Source organism: Pelodiscus sinensis, chromosome 8, assembly GCF_049634645.1.
Source record: "Pelodiscus sinensis isolate JC-2024 chromosome 8, ASM4963464v1, whole genome shotgun sequence".
Classification (NCBI taxonomy): domain Eukaryota; kingdom Metazoa; phylum Chordata; order Testudines; family Trionychidae; genus Pelodiscus; species Pelodiscus sinensis.
This window is the reverse complement of record NC_134718.1, coordinates 9619360-9638565: the sequence shown is the minus strand read 5'-3', so window position 1 is coordinate 9638565 and position 19206 is coordinate 9619360. Positions and strand designations below refer to the sequence as shown.

Here is a 19206-nt window from a genome sequence, read left to right as displayed (position 1 = left end):
GCACTGCACTGAATAACCTTATCTTACTCAGTAACGACTCTGTTTTTTCCTGAATCGCGACATTCATTTAAATGACATCAACCTTGAAATCTGAATTCAGGACCTAAATCCTGAGCTATGTGAGATTTTTCTTTCCAGACTGGGTTTTCAGAAATTGCAGAAGGAAAGAAGCACTAACACAGTTTACTTGTATTTGTTCACAACTCATCTCTGGGAAGCAACATCTTGTCCTTAGACTGACCTTAGAGTTTACAAGCGAAAGGGAATAGCTACAAAATGAGAGTGGCTATGAAGTAAATAAAACAGCAAGCAGGGCTATATAGCCCAGACAGAACTAGGATAAAACAAATTAATTATACTGTAAATTTTTGAAGCTATTGCTCTTTATTACTGTACATCTACAGCTTGTTTGAACTGGAAATGGGATAATTTGGGGCTGCATTTTACTTTCAGATTGAACAACTGTGGTACCTAACTTGCTTCTATGTTGTTCAGTGCCTGGATTTATCTACTCAATATATGACTCACAAGTACTGCTTCATTAGCATTCAGCATCACTGCCACCGAATGAGACACTTCCTCCCTCCAAATAAAGCCTGACTCCCTTGCTGTCTCTCCCCAACCATCCATGATATGTGAAACCTACATCCATGGGAGAGGAAGAAGGAAACAATTTCTCTTCTCTGAAAGTCCACCTCACCGCCACACTCTTGGAGAAGCATACACAATGTTACTGGCAGAAGAATGCAAGTGTTTCAAGATCGCTCAGGGTACATCTATACTGCACCATTATTTTGAGGTAACTAGCATTATTTTGAAATAATGTGAGCGTCTACACAGCCATTCTGTTACTTTGAAATAATTTCAAAATAATGGATGGCTTATTCCAAAAATCTGTAAACCTCATTCTACAAGGAATAACGCCTATTCCAAAATAGCTATTTTGAAATATGATGTGTGTGGACGCACCACTGCTGCTATTTCAAAATTGGCCCTGGGGAGGGGCTCTCTCAGTTATTCCTCCCTAGTGCCTCCTGGAGCTCTAAACCAAGATAGCATGTCTGCATTAGGGAAGCCTGCCTCAGCACATCTACACTGCAGGGAAGCCTCAAAATTAGTCAATTTTGGAATAACTATTCCGGAATAGCTTATTTAGAAATAAGCATTCAATGTAGACATACACTCAGTGTGATGTCAACACCGTCTAAAGGGCGGTATGTGGCTCCTAATCCCCAGTCGCCCAGAGGAGGTATTCCCTACCACACATGGACTGAAGGCATTGAAAAAGTCCTAGCTAGCCACAGTGGATCTGGGGGACAGGAGTAGGAATTATGAACTAACTTGCCTAAAAGCAATAAGGGCAGTTAACAGTGAATCAGTCACACATAGGAGGAAAGATGTTTCCATGTCCTGAGGACTCTTTGGCTATGTCTAGACTACAGAGTTTTTTTGAAAAAGGTGGCCTTTTTTCAAAAAATCTTCACCTGCGTCTAGACTGCCGCCGCATTCTTTCGAAATCAAATCGAAAGAACGCAGCAGCTTTTTCGACAGCAGTAAACCTGCTTTTACGAGGAAGAACACCTTTTTTTGAAAGAGCTCTTGAATGCAAACAGGGCTTTTTCGAAAGAGAGCGTCCAGATTGCCTGGGTGCTCTCTTTTGAAAAAACAGATTGCTTTTTTGAATGTCTTGTGGCTGTCTAGATGATCTTTCGAAAGAGGCTCGTAGTCTAAATGTACCCTATGTGTAAAACGTGATGCTCATTCCTATCTTTGTTAGGTTCAAACTGCACTTAGCTGTGTGTGTTTTTCCTTCCTCCTTCTTGTTCCAGATACCTGTTTAGATATTCTGATTCCTCCCTTCCATCTTCACAGAATTCTCAGCACTTCCAGCTGAGGCTTGTTTCCCCACTACGCCATTTCTGCTTCTTTCCATCTCTCTCTCTCTCTCTCTCTGTGTGTAAGTGACTGAGGGTGTGTCTAGACAGCACCCTTTTGGCGGAATAAGCTATGCAATTTGCGTTATACACATTGTGTATCTTATTCTGAGTCTAGGTTGAAAGAACTTATTTTGAAACTTGGCGCTGTATTTCAGGAAATAGCGGGCTCGTTTAAAGAGGCGGTGTCTAGACGTACCCTGAGATGGCACTCTTCAGTGTTATGTATAAACATGGGGAAGTGGACAGACCCAGATTTGAAACCACAGTTAAAATACAAACCAGAAAAGTCTACCTATTTTGGATAGAAAAAAATCAGTGCATGGAGGAGCTGCCTCAGTTTCCCCTAGAAGAACATATCACGTTTTCACAAGAACTTTAGTTATCATCGGTCTTCCCTGCCTGGGGAAAAGCCACAACCTAACCAGTGGTAGCCAATACAACTGGCACTCGCGGGCTGATTCTGCTCTCATGTGCCACAATAAGACTACTTCTGACTAGCCCTCGTGACACGCTGGTGTAAATGAGATTGGAATCAGGCTCTTGGTTTGAAGCTGAACGGAGCAAAATCTTGTCATTCGGTAAGATTGCTACAGACACTGGAGGTGAACCCATAGTCAAACAGTTGATTAAATGTCACAGCATATCGGGCAAAGTGAACATGATTCCTCTCACCTTGCTTCAGATCACACATCACTTTTCAGAACAGTCTTAGAGAGCTGGGTTATAGCCTTTTTGCTGAGAAGAACACAGCCAGAGAGGTCAGCTGCAGTCATGAATTTTATGAAAGGTTTTCTGGGAAACCACATTAAATGGCGACATCAGTCCATACATCAGCAGTGCAGTGCTCTTATTCCAAGACTGTGCAGCTGAGTGATTTGCAAGGTCTTTGCGTTTCATGGCCATCATTTTCAAACAATGTCACTTGCCTTTGCATCCGACACTTCAGCTGCTTCAGAGCACATCCGGCTTTCCCTGAGAGAAAACAGCAGCCACAAAAAAGCTTTCTCTGGAGATGGGCCAGACGCTGTCTGAATCTTTTTGAGGGGATAATCTCCACCACTGGAATAGATTGGATCTGAACTGGGCAGCTCCAGACTGTCTCTAATTTCTGTTACGCCAACGCACAGGGAAGTGTAGAGGGCAAAACAGAAAAGAAAATTCTGTTGCCATGCCAGGATTCAGAAATGTAACAATTTTGTGCCAGTTCCGTATACTTCTCACTAGAGTCAGCCTCTTCTACTACAAGGCCAATCTTGCAAATGTCAAATTGCTCCCTTACACCAGAAAAGTAAATATTTTGTGCAGTCAATGCAATTACCTTGTGATTTGTATTATTATTTATTATACCTGGCATCTGCTATTCATATTTATTATTCCTATTCTGAAAGCACCCAGATTGGGGACCATTGTGTGCGCCTTCACACACACAACAGAAAGGTCATCCTTTCCTGAAAGAATTGACAGTATCTACATGTGACAAGACAACAGAAAGCGATTTAGACAAACGAATGGGGAAGACTGTAGGTAAACAGTGGAGCAATCCTGATTGGCTTACTAAGCAAAAATGTCAGCAAGACGTGCATAAAACTTTTATTGTGGACACAATCCTGGAACCGAGAGCATACAGCTGGCTTAGAGTGCTTGTACAGTGCTTTGCTGGCTTCAACAGGCCACCACTCCAACTCAGCAGTCCTCCCAAGGGCGGTTAATGGCAGACTGAAGGCCTATAGAAATCACTGCTAGCAACATGTCAGGACAGGCACAATGTACTTGTCTGCCATTAAGGATATGTCTAGACTACATGCCTCTGCCGACAGAGGCATGTAAAATAGGCAACCCGACAATGAATGAAGCGGGGATTTAAATATCCCCGGCTTCATTAAAATAAAAATGGCCGCCGTGCTGTGCCGGCTCAGCTGATTGTCAGCACAGAGCGTGAGTCAAAACGCGGCTCGGTCGACAAGGGAAGCCTTTGTCAACCGCTCCCTTATGCCTTCTATCGGCAGAGGCATGTAGTCTAGACATACCTAATTGTTGCCGTTTTAAGCCAGAATCAGCAGGCGGTGATATTTGTGGTCTCCGAATACTTACTTTAGGAATAAAATTTGCTTCCTGTCATCACTGGTTGCTGTGGGCATGGAGTGGCAATGGGCCTTAACCTGGCAATATTATATAACATTACCATAGGTCAGGATTCTCCTGCCTTAGTGATGTACAAATATATTGAAAAGGACAGCCCCTGTGCCTAAAGGATTTGTCTGCATTTTGAGAAAATGATCCACAGTTTGAGAACTTCTGATCTATACTTTTAAGGGGGGTCACCAGGGCTGGCTTTAGATGTGCTGGGGCCCAGGCCGATACCTCACCACCCCGGGCTAACACTAAAGCTCCACTGTCCAGGGCTGAAACCGAAGGGCTCCAGCTCTAGCTGGGGAGGCTCAGGTTAGAGTCCCCCTCCGTCTGGGACTGAGACAGACCAGCACCCCCTGCAGACCAGCACCCCCATGATGCTTCAAGTACAATACCAGTGCACCATCTGCCCTTGGGACTTGGAGTGATCTGAGCTTATGTAACCACCAACGGGCAGATTTGAACATAGGATCTTTGTACAGGAGCCTCTATAGCTTGAGCTATAAAGCCAACGGGATCTCAGGCTATAGAGCTCCCTTAGCTTAGACCACTTACAGAGAGAGATAAGGACAAGTGTCGCTACATGGAATAGTGAACCACAATAGCTGTGTGGGTTACCCTTAGTTTTCCTGATCCAGGACATTTGAGGTTGAAATTTCCCTATGTGCCCTCTCTGCTGACAGAGACAATTGTGTATTACCCTCTCAACTTCCTTCCTGTTTGTGGATTTGACATTTCTTATGCAAATTTTTCAATTACTATAAGTGCCTCTAAAAATTATCTGCTACTCTCTTAATAACATTTGAATAGAGTTGTGGGTTTTGTTGTTATGCTTTGATCTAGCTCACTCAACTTAGCGAGCAAAGTATAGGCATTTTAGGCTGGCCTTTCACCAGAAGCAATGAGTTTGTGAGCTGCTGTTTACCAAAATTGCCATCTGTGGAGAGTATATTTACAATGGAAAATACGATTTTGTGTAGGAACACAGAACAGGAAGAACCAAAGTCCACCAATGCTGCTCTCCTGGCAACATAGGCTAAGAAACTCATATTCTATGCAAATAGCTTCTAACCAACCCCTCATACTCATTGCAGCAGAAGATAAAAAATATCCAAGGTCCACCCAATATGTTGTGGGCTAATATGCCAATAGAGTACATTGAGTACTTAGTTTAATTGTGAGCAAGAATCATGATAATTCTCATTTATACTTTAAGAAACCTTGCGTACCCAGTACCACTTATTGCCTTTGAATTGTACTTGGATTGGAAATAGCTCCTGGGGTCTCAGACTATCAAGACGAGATGGGGTTTGCTGTACCATATAACATATAGGTGCCTTGATAACCTCCATTCCCGCTTGATAGTCAATTTTTGTAGGCCATGAAGTATTTGAAACAAAAGTAGGTAACTGAGAGGGATAACCTGAGTAAATTTCAATGCAACAAAGGATCTCTCACAGTTGTAACTTGGCATCTAGCCCAGACAAGTAATAAAGCCCAAAAGCTATTCTTACAACTAGGACACCCTAAAGGCATAATCAGAAAATGAGTTGTTGACTTCAATCTAGTCCTAGGTGCACAAGTGTCCACATTCCATAATGTGGTTAGCATTAATTGGAGTGCTTGCCATTAGTTGTCACAGAGCAAGAAGATGTTGAACTTGTAAGGAGATTTCATTACCTTCTCTCATGTATAGGTTAGTCCCCCAAGTCGTGGACAGGGCATCTTGAGTGGGGAGTTGGCACATGAAGTAGTGAAGCAATTTTCCTCCGTCGTTTTGCTGTGGATACATAGCAACTTTGTATCCAGGACTGGTGTCCTTTGCGAGCATCTGAAAAATAAAATGTGCTTGTGTAAATGTAAGTAATGGGAAAAGGTTAAGAAGGTGCTGTTATCTCTTTTGTGATATGTATGACTTGAAATGTAAGGAAGAAAGTGAGTAAGTGTTCCTGGTAACACCACTGGGCATTCTGTGCTTAGCTTTCCCTCCTGAAATAAAATACAGCACTGAGTTGTTCACATTGGTAGTTTGATGTATGCTTCTGCTCTCGCTCATCATTCCAGCATGATTCAACAAACATTAGAGAGAAATTTTTCTGTTTAAATTCTTTACTGCAACAGAAGTAAATATCTTACTTTTATAAAATACATTTCTTAAAGATAAAATACAATTCTACAACACTCTTTCAGATAGATTTTCTATAAGTCAGATAGCCTTGCTCACATAATGGACTCTGAACATAATCCATCTTGAGCCTTCACAAAGTACAGAACTTGCTCTTATTAAGGTACTCCGTTATGAGGCTCAGTGACTGATACGATGAATAGTTTTTCAACTGTATAGTGGTTGCTTCTATATGTCTTCTGGTTGAATGAAAAGGCAATTAAGAAGGGAACTATTGAACAAGAGACCAAAATGAAATTATACTATTTTAAAGACAGATCATCATTGCAATGACATTTACACTGTCACTTGATTACAATAAAATAACATAAAATTAAATGAGACATTGCCTACACTGATGGAATCAACCTTTCAAGAAGTCCTCTATTTCTATAGCACACATCCTTTGATCTATAGCACACAACATTTATTCACAAACAAAACAAAGCCAACAAACATGTTACAGTTGCAAAAGGGATAAAATAAGTGCTTCTCATCTGGATGGCCTACTCTCATGCTTAGAGGTGGGGAAAGTTTTCCAAATGTATATTTAAAATGTTAAAGAAAAAGAACTGACAAAAAGGTTTTCCATTTCAGAAAAACAGTCCAATTTTTCCAGCTCCGCTCATCATAAACCCTGGAAACCCATATGCATTTAGGTGCACCTTGGAGTTCACCATACTGTCCCTGGTGAGCAATCAAACCACTGGTCATTAATATATGTGCCTCTAATTCTCTCATAGCTTGTACCAGGTGCAAGTCTGTACAGATATAAAGGTAAAACGAAGACAAAAATGGGGGACATAAACTATACGTGACTTACTATTTGTAATATCTGGGTTTTGTTGCCATGTGCTCATATAAATTATGTATTGTGTGAACACTAGGGCCTTGTCTACACTAAGCAGAAGATTGCCGCTGTTGCAATCTAGTTAAGACTCGCTAAATCAAACTTGGGAGCAAGCCACTGGCAAGGGTGCCCTTTATCAGTTTCCCACTGTGGGTACTCTCCCAAGCTCAGCATATGGTAAGCCAACTCTAGCTACAAATTCTGGAATTAAGTATCTTAAGCCGATCTGCCTGATCTAATGTAGACCTGGCCTAGGTCTCTTATGGCCATAGAAAGCTGAGTTTTTCTACAGTTTTTCACAGAGGTATAGTGAAATAAAGCACAGGCTTGAGTTAATACCTAAGTGAAGGCAAGGTAGTTCAGTAGATGTATTCATATACTTAAATATTGTGCTGAATCAGAGCCAGCATCTAGTTTATTGTTCACTTCTGTTGCTCTTTTTAATTTCGCTTGTCCATTTCATTCTACATTATATCAATGATTGGACCAAACCACAATCCCAGATCCAAGCGCTTATGAATTTTAAGTGCACCACTGGTCTGGTTTCTGCCACCATTAGACTCACAGATTCATTTCTTGGGAAGTCTTATTGGAAGGACAATTCAAAAGGAGGGAGGGCAACACTGCAGTGTCTTCTTTTAATTTTTGATAATAGTGGCATAAAATGAGGGTTGATTGTGAAATTCCTTCTCTTCCCATTGTCTTAACATGGCTATTGCCTTGAAACCTCAGGTATAGCTTTTCCTGTTCCAAGCAGGGGACAGAAGATGACAATTAAGCTCAGCCAGGCACAGTGCGTACTAGCATGTGCAATGCCATTGGACATTTAATGCTGTATGGCACCAGTTCTGCATCCCTTGCTCAGGCTGGATAATTCTACAAAAATTCCCATTGATCTAAAAAAATATCCCTTGTCAAGCATCAGAACTGGGTCCTTTTAAAGACTTATCAACCCTAACTCCCATTCTTGCTATAAAGAGCATACCCTTCAATAGAGTCTTCAAGTCTTCATGGGTATGTCTAGACTACATGGCTCCGTCGACAGAGCCATGTAGTCAAGAAATGAGGTTTTGGCTGAAATGAGGTTTATCCGAGCGGTGGACAAAGGCTTCCCTTGTCGACCGCGGCGCATCCAGACTGCCCCGTTTTGCCGCCAAACAGCTGATTGGTACAGCGTGGTGGCCATTTTGATGTAAATGAAGCGGCGATTATTTAAATTGCCCCTTCATTTTCCTATGTCTAATAAACTCATCTACATGGCTCTGTTGACTGAGCCATGTAGTCTAGACATACCCCATCAGATAGCTGTTGCTGAAAGTTTCACCTTAGATCCTTCACATGGATTTTATTATTATAGGCTAATTCATTTATGCCATCATATAAGTATTTGGGGCCAAATCTTCAGCTGATCTCACACACTGTAATTCCACTGAAACTAATGGAAATATTCCTATTAATGCCAGCAGCAATTCCTGTGCTACATTTCACAGCTAATCATGCCAGATCACATCTTATTTTTTCTATATTGTTTAAAAGTTATCTTTAGTGGACCAAGAAAAGAGAAATCCGTAGCCAAAAAAATGTACCTTTTTTACTTTTTGAAAGCAGTGGTGAGGGAAAGGAGGAGCTGGTATTTTATTTACCTTAATTAGAAGACTAATTTGTATCCTTTGCTAATAATGTCAGGCGATAACACACCAGTGTAATGGTAGTTAAAATTCCGAAATTAAATGGCAAAAGTCAGAACACAACCCGGATTTCTTAGAGCAATCTTAGAGCTTGGAGAATTCATAAACCAAGTAAACCTTCTGACATAACTATAAAATGTGGTATAAACCCTAGGAAAAAATAGCCATCTTGAAAGGGTAACAGCACTTTTATGAGAATTTCAACTGCACCATGGCAACATCAACCCGTCAAAGCAAATGAAGGGCAGTAAAAGTAAAATTAAAAATGATGAAGGAGACACCAGCTTGCTAACAGCTTTCCAAGCTGTAAAGCTTTCAAATGTTATCTCTTCATTGGTTTGTTCAATCGCACATGCCGGCAACCAAGCTTTATCATATTATGTATCTTTCCCATCACTGCAGGCTGCCAGGTTTTGATGGACCTGTGCATAAAAAAAATCCTTTCTTCCTTCATGACCCCCTCTATTCTTATTGGCTCTTCGATACCGGTGTCAATACTGTCACCTCCTGGTAACAACGAATACAGCAACTAAGATGGGAAATTTGTCAAGAGGCTATTGACGAGTGTGGATAACTCCTTGGATGCTTGCCTCCACCTCACATTCACAATTTGTTTTGCTTCCTATCCCTGAAAACAGCTGTATTCTTGTAGCCCCACTTTCAAAACCCAAGAAAGCTTTCTTTGTGCCCTGTTAATTGCAGAATCAGACTGGGATAGAGAAATGGCAACCTTTTGTCCTGTCACTATACTATTCAATTCTATGAAGCATTTTGGGGTACACTTGGCATGAAAGATACATGCGCAGATTAAAAGCCCCATCATGCAGCTGTTTTATATATGAAAAGCCCCTATTGACTTTAAGATACAGGCCCTCATGTATAATGCAATAGAATAGTGAAAATTTCATGGAGGATCAGCCCCTACATATTTAAAGTGCAGGTAAATTTAGGCCGATCATCTGGGTCATTTACTATTCTTATTTCTTTTGTTCCCTCCCCTGTTTCCCTTTAATTAGCTACCACATGATTCTCTCACCTCATCTTTTAATATCCTTGTGTAACTTCAGTGATGTTACATCATATCCTGAACATTCAGCATGTTTTGTTGTTGTGCTGAAGAGAACATATGCACAAAAAACAGAGGCATTGGAGAAAAGAGTCCATAAAAACAAAGCTCTCAATGGAAGTCTTGTTTAATTGAAGTCATATTTTGAAGGAATTTAAATGTTAATAATTTTGGGTGTTTGAAAGACAACTCAAAATCTTAATGGAGGGTTTTATATCTGTGACAACTCCCTCTCTTGGGGCAGAAAATCCTTGGTGTCTTTTACACTTCTCCTTTCATTGCAGAAGCTATATGCTATATATGCATGTGGTGAGGGAACTTCTGAGAATTTTGCGATAAACGGTCAATCACACAGAGTGCAATTTTTGTAACAACTGCTCTCTGCTTGGAAGAATGGTTGAAAACAAAAAAACTGGCCACCTGGCTGTGGTACAATGATGCAGGTCAAACACAAAGTATAATATGCATGGAATTCAATGCCAGGCTACGTCTACATTGGCAAGATTTTGCGCAAATACTTTTAACGCAAGTGTTTTTGCGTTAAAGTATTTGCGCAAGAGAGTGTCTACACTGGCATGTGCTTTTGCGCAAGGAATGTATACTCTGAGCACAGCCCTATAGAGACGAAAGAACCACATCCATCGCTCTTCAAGGTGTTGTCTCCTAGGAGTGCATTTAAACCCGAGTTTGCCTTAGTTAAGCACAACTGAATGTAGCAACAGAATGTGGTTTTCAAGGTAAACCAAGGACAGGCACATGGTTTAGACATGAAATGGCTTTTGCAAGGCCCCACATGTGATAGGAGCGTGTGCCTCGCGTGGTTTCATTCACTACCCTAAATATTCTCTCTTGCTTGTGACACTTAGTTGGGGCCTGCCCCAAAGACCATTGGAGTCATTGCCTTCAAAGACCCACTGAAGTTTAATAGGAGTCTGGATTGGTTTCAATGGATTTTCAATCTGGCATTTAAGGAAGTTTATTCATTGAAAAGGAGAAGATAAGAGACCCAGTCTCATACCAAAATGCATGGTTTAGGCTACATTGTTCTAAAAAGCATGTTTTAAATAAGCTTATCTAAGGAACTGGACTTTTTTTTTTTAATAATTGCAACTGGCAATAGTGCAAAATTCAGTGTACATAATAGAATCTGACTCTGTTTGAAATCAATAGCAAAGCAGACGGAGTAAACTGACCCATTCTATATAGAACTTTAAGGGATCACTGACATTAGGACATTGAGCATGATGTCACAATACTGAGCAAACGACCAACACAATGACTTTTGGGGGGAGGACACTTATGTTCTCACAATCAGGGAGAAATCTATTATGATTATTTGGTGTCCGTGGCAAATCTCAGCTCAGCCATTGCCCTTTCTCTAGTGTCTATCATAAATGAAACACTCGCGCCTTAAACAAAAACTCAGATGTATAACAATTTTAGTCAACAAGAAGCAGCATTCTACATATTTTTACACAATTCATTCCGATGATACAACCAAATGAAGAAAAAATCAGTCAGAAATGTAATACTAGCTCTGCCCCCTTCCTCATGTACTTTACAAATATATGAATACCAATTTATTCCATCATTATTTAGCTCACCCTGTTTGGCTTGCCCAGAATAACACAATGATTCAGTCATAATCTTTGTGCCTGTCTCTCCATCTGTAAAGCACTTTGAGATTCTCAAATGAAAGGTGCTGTGTATATGCAAAGTATTGTTATTAACACACACACACACACACACACACACACACACACACACACACACACACACACACACAATGTATTGTCCAGAAATTATTTACTGTTTTATTTTACTATTTTAAAGTGAGATCCTGGAAAATGCCCTTGGGCATTTATCATACTGTGTGCATTATGATACACTGAGCTCAGTTTGCTTTTCAGCTAGCCTACAGTTACAGGGAGTGCCTTCAGCAGGATTTATAATCATCCCAACTCTCCACTTCATGCATCATTATTCCCATTTTGCAGATGAGAAAACTGAGACTTACCTTTCTTTGTATAGCACTTACACCTCAGTCTTAGTATCTTTATTCTGAGGTTTGTGGCTTAATGACACTGAGATTTAAACACATTAAAATAATTAATTAGGACACATGCGGCGGCAGTGCAATCTTCCCCATTCTGCCCTCCTCGTACACCTCAACTTTGACAGAGAGAGATCAAGATAAGGGGAAGAGAGGACAATTCATTTTCCGTGCCTGCTATGTTCTTGGACTAGTAAATGTGAGGCAGCACAAGTTGTGGCAATATCTGGTAGAGTAGCGTCCATGCTGCAGAAGCTAAGAGATGGCACCTTTTATTTGTAGGTTGTAAATTTGAATCCAGCCTATGTTGGTATTGGTCAACAAGTCCCATTACCAACTACCTCAGCCATAAACCTATGGTGATGAGCTGTTAATCAGTCTATGAAACCCTGTTGGCAGACCATACACATTTACTGTAGTGTTTAAATACTTGAAGTAATGCTACTGTCAGCATCTTCACTTGCTCCGATGTTTCAGTGTACTACTTTGACAGTAGGGATAGCTGTGTGGTTTTCTAGTCTATGAGGTGGTCCTCAGGGCTTAATTCTACTGTAGTACCAGTCCCTTTCAGCTTCTCTGTTTCACTACTCTGAGTCATCATTATAGAATATGGTCGGGGCTCCAACTGTGTCACAGATAATAACTGGGTCTATTTGTCCTTTATGTCAGTTTCTGGCAAGGCAGCCTCCATGCTGTCTGGATGTATAAGTAAAACTCAGACTTGAAGGTCTAGAAACTGGTTTTGTTTTAATCTAGCTAAAGACTGAATTGCTGTTGCTAGACATTAGGGCTACGTCTACACCGGCCCCTTTTCCGAAAGGGGCATGTTAATTTCACAGGTTGTAATAGGGAAATCCGCGGGGGATTTAAATATCCCCCGCGGCATTTAAATAAAAATGTCCGCCGCTTTTTTCCGGCTTTTAGAAAAGCCGGAAAAGAGCATCTACACTGGCCCCGATCCTCTGGAAAAAAGCCCTTTTCTGGAGGATCTTATTCCTACTTTGAAATCCCCCGCGGATTTCCCTATTACGACCTGTGAAATTAACATGCCCCTTTCGGAAAAGGGGCCAGTGTAGGTGAAATACTAAGTCATGTTTAAGGAAATATTAGCTGATGTTTGTTAGACATTTTAGGATGATTTTTAACCCTTCTTTTTCTTTACCAAGCATATTACTGAACTCAACAGCTCAAAATTTATCCTATCAGAAACGTGACCAAATCATATTTGCTCTCCACGGGTGGTGAAGAAATCCTTATTTACGACAACTACAAATGACCTCTGTGCTGTTCCTGCTAACTCAACAGCTGTATACATTTGCTTTCTAGTAAGAACAGAAAAACAGCTGATAGATTTACATAATTTTACAGGTGCCAAAGCTTCACCAGTAGTAATGAGAGATAAAACTTTAGTATTGAAAGAATTCTAAGTTTTAGTATCATAACAAAGCCAATCATTTTACTTCATGACAAAGGGCTTGGACAAAAACTCTGATTACTATCCTTGTGAATACATTACTTGAACCTTCCCATGGGATTTCAGAAGGGTGTTTTTCCCCACTAAATTTAAACACAAATGCTTGGTGGCAAAGATCAATAATCATGTGTTATGCATTCAGGAGCAGTGGCGGGAAACTAAAACCTAAGTGTCATCTTATACACAGAAGAGATTTGGTTTTTTAAAGGAAAAATTTAAGATTTGCCATTAACAATCCTCTGTGCTTTTATTTCTCACCCTCCAAAACACAGACATATCCAACTTTCTGTTAAATATTCTGGGTACGACAGTTAGATATTTTCTTGTACAGGTTAAATCTCTCTAGTTCAGCACCAGTCAGATCCTGAGGCTTTGCCGAACCACCGGTGGTCAATATTGTCTAGCAGCATTACCAACACTTCCACTGCTTACTAGGCTGTTATTTAGCTCTCATTTACCCCTAAATGTCTTCTAATAGCACAGAACACTGAAAGCCAGGACTAGTGGATATAAAACTTTATGGGATTGTGGGAAACTTAGCTGGATGTCCACTTATCAGGGGTGTGGCCAACTAAAACCATGCTGGACCACAGATGTTGCCAGAGCAGACAATACAGATTGAACCTCTCAATTACTAAGAAAATGCCCATTTCTGGGCATTCATAACACAGACCAGGACATTGCAAAAAGTATAAAAATAACCACTAAAGACAGGACATCTCTTTATTTGGTGGCGTGAGATGCACAGATATTAAAATATGCCCCAAATACATTCTGTCTAGCTCTGCACATTTAACTGTCAGGAGACAATCAGCCTCATCATCGTATTCTAGCCCTTAGAGGAAGCTGAGGTTCAAAAACATGGAAGGTGCCTCCCTGAACAAATCATCAGTGTTTGGTTTGAGAAACAAACAAGGGTGGGAAAATTCCTTGGAATTGTCCTTTTTTACTTTACTTTAATGCTCTCCAAGCAAAATCTCATCTGTTGGGTTGGGCCTATTGACTCACATTATCTAGGTAAGAACCACCTTTCTCAAGAATCAGACAAGGATCATTGCCCCCTTCCCTTCACAGAGTGCCCTATTATCTCCTACGCTGCTGGGGGAAAATTAGTGATTGCAAAGTACCACCGTCTCCCTCAGCCCACTGGCAACCCCAGCTGATCTGCTCCTCTCCTTCTCTCCTAGTGCCTCCCGCCACTGCACAACCAATGTTCTGCAGCATTCAGAGGCTCTGGAAAGGAAGGGGAAGAGGGAGGACAAAGCACATTTGCGGGAGGGGGGCTGAAAGAGGCAGGAAGGGGGGTGGAAAGAGGCAGAACAGTTGCAGGGGTGTGGGGAATGCTAGGGCCTTGGCCAGATGCAGAGAGGGGGATTTGGCATTTCTGGTCTCCTGTATGTTAACTAAGACTTAGAAGAAAGGAAAAACAAAATGTAGATTTAAATCAGTTGGGAATAACTTGCTTCTGAGCCAAGAACATAAAATGTCCACAGCTGAAACTTCATAGTCTCTGAAGAAGCCTGTATCTATATGTGCATGACTTACCAAGGCCTGTACTGACCTATTATCCTCTCCTGGACAGTCCCCAACTACTGAGTCTGTTATTTCTTTAAGGGAATAATATTCACACAACCTGCTATCCTGAATGGAGTTCTCCAGACAGGTCACTGAGTTAGATTTTATATTTTATCTATTTCTGTAAAATAAATCTATGGACTACAAAGTGAGTACAAATAAGGAGGCATACGATCAGAAGCAGTTACTAACGAAACAAACTAACCGGTGGCCATTTTTAAGCAAATGAAGCATGGGATATTTAAATCCCCGCTTCATTTGCAATAGTGATGTGCATATTCTACATCCCTCCATCGGCAGAGGGGTGTAGTTTAGGCACACACTTAGAACATTGATTGTATTGGCACTTGAGTGCTAAACTGCTGACTATATATTGATGTGGTTATGGTGAATTAAAGTTTTTTGATCGGATAAGAATAACCAAGTGTACTGATCTAAGAAATACTATTAAGATTAAGAGGTAACATGGAAAAAACACATGCGTTAATTTAGAAATCTAACCCTGCCACCTCCACCCCCGGACTCGATTTGAATTATAGTGAGGAATGGAATCAAATAGAATAACCCTTTTATTGAGGACTCTAGTTCATTAGATTTCAGCTTTAAAATCTAACTGGTGACTTGGCAAATTCACAAAGTTTCTACACCCCTCCTTTCAGGCTTACAGAGGACAAGAGTTGGGATTTAGAATTGAAAAATCATCTCCGATTTGAAGTACACTCATTATTGCTTGAAGAACAGATGATTAGCATTCATATATGTTATATTTTTGTTTGTTATGACATATTATATATATATAAAAATACACATTGTGTGTGTGTGTGTGTGTGTGTGTGTATATATATATATATATATGCTTGCTTAATAGTTAAAATATTATTTAGAAAATACAAAGCACATTTTACAAAGAAAAAAATCTGGTTCCTACATACTAAGCTTTTTCATTGCCTTAGGGGATAATTTTAAACCTGTATTTGGGACTCACTTGTGGATCTCAGGGAACTTAGAAGGGAATCCAATTTTTTCCCTATGCACAGACGCTAGCAACCAGTGTTGAAAAGTAGAGTTTGTTCCTCTCATGGCAGACATCTGAAGTAAAGTGAATGCTACTATTAACTGCACACAATCCCAGAGATGGACACATGCACTCATACAGCATCTAATTGAAATGAATGGGTTTCCACACAGAAGCAAGGGTCCATACCACAGGATCCTGATGGGAATGAAGCTAACTAATCCCCTACACTCCAAAACTGATACAGGATATCTCTCTGTAGTTACAGGCATTATTGCTAGAACAAATAATATTTCTAACCCCATAATTAATATTTGAAGTGGGACTACTCTCCTCTTTCAATCAGATTTCATTCCAGTGATCAGAGGCCTAATACCATGCCACACCAGAGTGAATCTGGCATAACAAAAGACAGAAATCTATTCCAGATCATTTGTGTCAAACCCCAAAGCTTAGGAAATGAGATCTCAGGGATGAAGTTTCCTTTCATCGCACTTTTAGGAATAAGGTTCAAAGATTTCCTTTCAATCAACCCCACAGCGGTTGATTTCATTTTCTTATGTTTTTATTGTATAGCACCTTGAGATGTTCGTTTGATAAAGTGCCCTATAAATGGGAATTTTTATTGCTATTGTCATTGTGCTTCTTGGGTCCCAAACTATATGTTACTGTCACATCAGTGTTTTAGACTGGCTGGTTTCTTGTTGTTGAGGTAAGATTGATCAGTTCTGTTATTCTTCCCAGTGAGAACAATATATTTTGTAATTATTATAGAAATCTTTTTGCAGAGCTCTACATTTGGGCTGTGTGCCTAAGCACAGAGTTATGCCTCTTCACACAGAAGTCTGTGTTTCAGACGGGGAAAATTATATACTAGAGATAAGTAATAACAGGATGCAACTCCACTCAAGGCCAACTTTAAAAAAAAAATCAGTAAACAGCCCACAATGAAAACTCTACCTGGTCTACAAAATTACAAAATGTATTTTTTTAGCACATCTCATCAAAGACTCTTGATTTGTTTGTCTATCAACAAGAACCATCACCATCCACCTTCAAAATAAATTTGGATTTAAATTCTAAATAAGAAACTCGACAGAAGTGTTTTACAAATCTATATACACTTTATTCATCCTGGTATTACTGGTTTAACTGGCATCTCGTAACATGGATAAATTTGGATCTCTTGATAGCGTGATAGCAGTGGAGAAGGTGGACAAATTTGGCCTACCACAGGCCACATTCGGTTGACTTGGAAGAAGCAGATAAATGCCATGGAAATTTCTGGGTCACATTTAAGAGGGATATAAATAGTGTGATAAAATACATGGCAAGTGCATATTGCTCAAAGAAACTGTATAAGGAACGAAGCAGTTTAACTTACCCAACCATTTACGTCAGTGCTGCATCTCATCCAATTAAGAAGAGTTGGGGATTTATGTTCATGTAACTAAGAAACAAGAGTTCCATCTAAATCTAATGAGGAGCAACTCAAGATTTATACTGAGGTCACACAGCAGAATTTGTCAATCTCCCCTTGAATGTGTATCTCAAATAGAATTGGCTGCGAAATTTCTGACAAAATAGGTTTTCCTCAGAAAATGCCAATTAGTGTCAAAACCATAATGTTCCCTGGACATATATAGGTTTTGATGAAATTCCAACAAAAAACAGTCAGATTTCAGCCAGAAACATGTCTGGCTTCCTGCCATCTAATCTAGTGGGCTCCTGGTGATCCCAGAAGCTCCCTGACCATGTGGACTGGGAATGGTAGGGATCCCACAGTTTAGGACTCTAGAGCAGGCCTGCCTTGCGGACTATCCACATGATCACAGACCTTATAGGTCCCAGACTCAATGGATATGGGGAGTCTCAAAGGTTGGGTTTCCAGGCTCAATTTCATTTTGAAACTTTTCTTTAATTTTGAAATATGTGTCACCCTTTTTTTTTTTCCAGATTTTCCTGTCAGAGAGAAAATTTTCATTCAGAAATGGATTTTTTTTTTCAAAATTTCCAATGGAAAAGAAATTCTAATATCTGACGAGTTCTATTTCCAAATGATCTCTGCCCAGCTCACATATAAATACACTTTTATTACTTTTTATTCTTGTGCCTTTACTGGCTCTGAAATGGATTCCTTTCTGGTGCAGGCATCATCTATTGTACAGTAATTTGAAATCAGTTCTAAATTTAGACTAGGCTTGATTCTCAGCTGTTAACATCCCTCTTCTGACATCAGTGGAGCTATGCCAGTGTATACCAGCTGAGAATCTTTACTTCTGATATTGAAACACAATTCAGAATGGAAAAAAACCCCAACATTCTGAGGTCCCAGGTTCAGATACGGGCCTATTAAACGAAACAATTCTATTTTTTTTTTAAACTTTCACATTATGTGTGTTCAGTTTGGAAGTCATTTGGAGACAAATACAAAGCCTTCCTTTCAGAGCTCTTTTCCAGAGCATTGCCATGTGCTTTTTTAAAGCTGCATTTATCTTACCAGTCAATCCCTAGAATTCCTTCTGCTATACACTCTAGAATGATCACTTGACTTTTCATCATCAATTTCTAGCAGGAAATAAATGCTAGAACTGAGAGGCACCAAGAACAACATATATTTCATCAGAATATACAAAAATGGCCAAACCAAAGGTCCATCTGGCTTAGTCTCCTGTCTTCCCAAGGGCATCAATGGCAGATGCTTCAGAAGGAATGAATAAAACGGGGGATCATCAAGTGATCCATCTGGTGTCACCTGCTTCAACAAGCCCCCTGTTCTTTTTAAATATTTTTCGGAATAGCAGGTGTGCTGTTTCGCCATTCTGGTACACCTCATTGCACGAGGGATAAGGGATGGCTCGAAATAGCTCGTTTTGAAATTTGGCTCTGTGTAGACACACAAAATTTCCAAATAGATTTGAAATAAGATACAATTTAAGCTACGCACACTGGGTATATCTTATTTTGAGTTTAGGGTGCGGTGTAGATGTACCCTTAGAAAGTTACAGCTGTTGCCTGCTGGATTTTTTCTAATATACTTTACATGGATGTATTTATCATGCAGTATATGTACCAATTTATAATAGGAATTACAGTTGGCTACGTCTAATCTACAAGTTTTCTCGGCAAAAAATATGCTAATGAGGGACTCATTTGCATGAGTCAATCTCATTTGCATATTTTCTGCAGATCCTTTTTTTGCTAGGGTTTTTGCGCAAAACCAAGCAGTGTGGGCATTTTCTTTTTGCGCAAAA

At 40.1% G+C, this 19206-nt stretch overlaps 1 long non-coding RNA gene across 3 annotated transcripts in view; it reads right to left on the bottom strand.

Annotated features, from left to right (window-relative positions):
* LOC142830367 (uncharacterized) overlaps window positions 1-19206 on the bottom strand; it is a 107551-nt gene that overhangs the window by 60877 nt on the left and 27468 nt on the right. For all 3 annotated transcript variants that reach the window (XR_012905550.1, XR_012905549.1, XR_012905551.1), the window contains one exon: window positions 5748-5898. This is a non-coding gene — a long non-coding RNA (uncharacterized LOC142830367). The remainder of the gene's footprint in view (window positions 1-5747; window positions 5899-19206) is intronic.